This window comes from Mus caroli, unplaced genomic scaffold (genome assembly GCF_978045245.1).
Source record: "Mus caroli unplaced genomic scaffold, Mus_caroli_1 scaffold_20, whole genome shotgun sequence".
Classification (NCBI taxonomy): Eukaryota; Metazoa; Chordata; class Mammalia; order Rodentia; family Muridae; genus Mus; species Mus caroli.
Window position 1 is genome coordinate 49837144 of NW_028227275.1, and position 5266 is coordinate 49842409.

The window sequence follows — 5266 nt, forward strand, 5'->3', positions numbered from 1 at the left end:
TACTGTTCAGAGATAAAGAGCCCATGACTATTGTGGTGGAGAGCTAGGCAGCAGGCAGGCAGACATGGTGCTGGAGCAGTAGTTGAGAGCTCACATCTTGATATATAACACACACACACACACACACACACACACACACACACACACACACAGAGAGAGAGAAAGAGAGAGAGAGAGAGAGAGAGAGAGAGAGCACTGGCATTCTTTTGAAATCTCAGAGCCCTCTGGCCCAGTGACCACACCTCTTCTAATCCAATAAAGCCACACTCTTAATCCTTCCCAAACAGTTCCACAAACTGGGGACCAAGTATTCAAATATATGAGCCTATGGAGGCCATTCTCATTCAAACCAATAGACCCTAAGAGTCTTAAGTTTTCTTCAAGTATGGCAATAAATGTTTGCTAACTTCTATGCTAGTATCTATTGTACAAGTTCAGGATGCTAGCATTACATTTTTAAATATAACCAATAATAAAATGTGCATGTGGAAAATGCCCTGGGAAGTGTATTAAGATAAGTGCTTGAAGACTTATCTGAAAAACAATTTTACACACATTATGAAAAAGATAATGTAGCATGAAAGAGAAGTTCCATGTATACCTAGAATAAAACTGGAATTCAAACATGCAGTTTCCAGCTCAAACCTTCTATACTATGCTGTTCAGTTTTTTCCACTTCAGAGATAGTTTGAAAGACATCAGATAGTTCTGAAAATATCATTAATATTTCACAATATCTTAAAAGTTAAAATAGGTATAGCAAACTTGACATTTAAGTCTGTTGAGGCAGAAAGGGGGAAGAGTCCTATTAACCAAGTAACTTTAAGAAATCCCATTAGCCAGGTGTGGTGGCACACACATTTTATCCCAGAACTCAGGAACTAGAAAGCAGGCAGAACTCTGAGTTTGAGGCCAGTCTGGTCTATATAAGGAGTTCCACAACAGCCAGGACTACACAGTAAGACCTCAAACCCCTAAAACAAACTAAAATCAAAACCAAAACTGACCTAAAACAAAACCAAAATGAAAGAAAAATCCATGAAATGATTCAAAATGCAAGTACAAAATTTGTTAAAAATATAAATCTAAAGGTCTACCTAGTACATTCCTTAGTGATGGATAGATACTGTGATTGCTTCTAAAGTTTTCCAAAGGTATGTAGGTATGTATGTGTGTATGAAATACATATATATGCCATCACAGAAGAATATGACCTCCCCTCCTCCAGCAACCACTAATTGCCTATTTTTCCTCAGGGAAGGGTGGGACTTTCTGAGCCTTTCTTCTCCGTGATGGTATGTTGAAGGACCTCATTTTGTACAGTTTATCCTGAGAATAGCCAATCCTATTGTGAGTTCATGTGTGCAACAGCTGTGTCCTGTCTGGAGGACATTTTACATACCCCCTCCCTGTTCCCTGGCTCTTACATCCTTTCTGCTTTTCTTATGTGATGATCCTTGAAAAACTGTGCATGCAGGTGTCATTTCTACAGAGATGCTCCTTGAGCCTTGGTGAAGGTGATATAGATACACCTTTAGGGATGAACTCTCAACAGTACTTATTCTCAACCCCCTGATTAGTTGTGAGTCTCTGCATTGACCATGGCCCACTGCAAAGAGAACTTCTCTGATGAAACCTGAGAGCAATGCTAAACTATGGGCACAAACATAAACATTTAATGGCAGTTTGACACTGTGTCCATTTAGTGAAAAAGAAGTACTTTGATTTTTAAAAACGCTAACATATATAACCTGCAATTTTGTTTGCACATGATATGTGTGCCTGTGGAAGTCACAAGTGGCTGTTGGATCTCCTAGAGTTACAGATGCTTGTGAGCCATCATGTGGGTGGGAGTTGAACACAGATTCTCCTGGAAGAACAAATAGTGGTCTTAACTACTTATTCATCTCTCCAGCTTCCCATAGCCTGAGTTTTTTCCCCCATTTTTTATTAGATATTTTCTTTATTTACATTTCAAATGCTATCCCAAAAGTCCCCAATACCCTCCCCCCGCCCTGCTCCCCTACACACCCACTCCCACTTCTTGGCCCTGGCTTTCCCCTGTACTGGGGCATATAAAGTTTGCAAGACCAAGGGGCCTCTCTTCCCAATGATGGCTAACTAGGCCATCTTCTGCTACATATGCAGCTAGAGACACAAGCTCTGGGGTACTGGTTAGTTCATATTGTTGTTCCACCTATAAGGTTGCAGACCCCTTCAGCTCCTTGGGTGCTTTCTCTAGCTCCTCCATTGGGGGCCCTGTGTTCCATCCAATAGATGACTGTGAGCATCTGCTTCTGTATTTGCCAGGCACTGGCATAGCCTCACAAGAAACAACTATATCAGGGTCCTTTCAGCAAAATCTTGCTGGCATATGAGAAGTTACACAAATTTAAGCAGAAGGAAAATTAGAGATTGGATACATGCATCTTTATTGTATTAAGAAATGAAAAAAATAGTGGGGATAAGAAAGGGGAGAAGTCGGTCCCAGGATACAAACTCCCAGTTGTCTAAGATGATGAAATTTAGATAAGTAGCATAAAGTAGCATACAACACAGAGACTATAGGTGATAGCATTGTGTTCTATATTGAATCTTTGCTAATGCATGTGCGCACACACACAGACATACACACACACACAGACACACACACACATAGACAGAGAGAGAGAAAGAGAGAGAGAGAGAGAGAGAGAGAGAGAGAGAGAGAGAGAGAGAGAGAGAGAGAGAGAGAGAGAGAACACTATAGTTATTGAAAGATAGAAGGAGAAGGTTTTGTTCATTTACTTGACAGCAAGTTTAAGAACATCTTCAGATTCACTAAGTTCCTGTACTACAAGTGGGTTGAATATACTTGAGAAAGCCTTTTTCTTTCAGTGCTGGGATCTGAACCCAGGACCTTGAGATTTCTAGGCAAGTGTTCTACCACTGAACTCCCCAACCTTAAGAAATTGTTAAGTGGTAAATAGTTACATTTCTTTCTTTTTCTTTTCTTTTTTTTTTCTGGCTTGAATACATACTTTTAATCCCTCTGTTTTGAATACAGACAGTCCTTAGTACATACATTTGATCCCTTTGGATGGAATACAGATGCACCTTTAGTACACACATTTAATCCCAAACAATGACCTCTAATTGAGGGGCAGTTGAAAACAGGAACTATAAATGTAAATGTCACTTTTATTTCCTCAGAAGAAGGGTTGAAAAGAGAGCTATACCCAAGTGTGTGAAGACATGACTTGGGACTAGCCTATAGTGTTTCTATTTCTGTATTTTAGGCCTATGCCTAGAAGTTTCTAATCTATATACAACCTGAACTTCTGCAAGTCCAGACCTTGAAGGCTTTACCTTCCATCCTCTGTCACTAACCTATGCCATACATTTCAAAGTCGCAGAGTTACATTTCTTTCTATTGCTGCATCTTTGTCTCTTATTTTTGCAACAGATTTACTAAGCCCTGGAGATAGTGACTATGTAAGACTGTTACTTGATGTGTCCGACCAGCCTCACATGTCTGGGTTCTAGTCTGGAAAGGCATCTTGGAAACCTGGAAGAGGGGGGCTAGCTGGCGCGAGAGAGAGATGAGACCAAGACAGTCAGTCTGATCAAGGTTCGATTTTACTATTATGACACTCAGTTATGAAGCAGGGGGAGGGGCCCGATTCCCGCCAAATCATCTTGGAGTAAGGTTGCAGGTGACCACGTGATAGCTCCGGAACAGCTAGGTAGTAGGCAGTGGCAGTGGGAGTGGCAGGACGATAGGGCGGCAAGCTCCGCCCCATGCTCTCTAACACTGAAACCTGAGCAAACAGTTTTCAGGCTGGGGAGGGGAGATTACAGTTACTAATTAATAGTAATTAATTTTGGTGTGTGTGTGTGTGCTTTGTTTTGAGAGAGCATCTCATATAGCCCCGTGCATCTAATTTTTGAAGTGCTGAGGATCAAACCAAGGGCTTTGTGTGTGCTAGGCAAGATGTCTACTATTTCAGTTACAACCCCAGCTTTCTATTAGAAAAGATTGTTAGTGCAATAATACATTTCAGGCAATACAGTAAAGAGATGGTACAGTCCTCTATCATTTTACCTTTCAGTAGCTTTGTCTTTAATGCTGCAATATTGTAGGATGTCGTTCTAAACTAAAATAACTGATAATCTAGAGAGGAAAAAGGAGGATGAACTTGGGCCTGATATTTTGGGGTACTGGGCATCAAAATTTTGGACCCACACAAGGCAGGTAAGTTTCTCACCATGAAGTTACATTCCCAACACTCAAATATGGATTTAAGATGTTTTTCATAGTGAGAGTTAACTTCTCATTTTGAAGAAGTGTTACCTTTCATTCGAAAGAAAGGAATTTCGATGTGGTGTAAATTATATTCAGGCCTTGCTACTTGAAATGTAGTCCTGGAGAGTCACTGATATCACCTGAGAGTTTATTACAACTGCAGCATCTCTGGGTCTCATCCCCACTTCTGAGTTAGAACCTGCTTTGTAACAAGGTACTCAGGTGATATGTGTATTTTTTTTAAAGTTTGCAAACAAAACCTGCTAACAAGTATCAGCATAGCACAGTGAAGGCAAGTCCCCATGCCCCAGAGGTCCTGAAAGTCTTAGTATCAGTGGAACTTGGGAACTGAGACATGTAAATTCCCTGCTCCACTCTAGTCTTGCTCAGTCAGACAAAAAGAATGCACGTAATTCAGTCATGATGTATTTAAGAGAACATTCTTCAGATGAGACTGATTGAGAGCTATGCTCAGAGGTGGATTGGTGGGATGGTTATGGGAGGCCTCATGGGGTTGGGCCTTTGCATTCTCAGCTACACAGGACGATTATATTCTCAGACAGTTACTCCTTCAGTGTTCAGATATGGAGCCGCAGATATTTTGGGACGTTAGGGAGTTTTAAGAAAGTGTATAAAACCACTCTATACACAGTGGTACAGATTCTCATGCAAGGCGGGCTTCTGTTCCTTTGGAATCACCTGCAGAAGTCTCATCTCTCTGCAGCCAGGGTCAAGAGCTGGATTTGAGTTTCAAGTGTGCTATGAGAACACTCCAGGGGTAGGTTTTACATCATGTTCTCTCTAGCTCTTCATTGCCTAAATAAGTGTTACACTTTAGACAAGGAACTGTTGGCATGTGTGCTGTCAGAGGTGCTACTTAGTTACTGCCACCTGAAGGTCATCTGCTCTAGCACATAAGAAGGCCTCTTACTCTTTCCTGTTTCTCATTTCCTCTCTGGGGTTTGATCTTCAGCCTGAGCA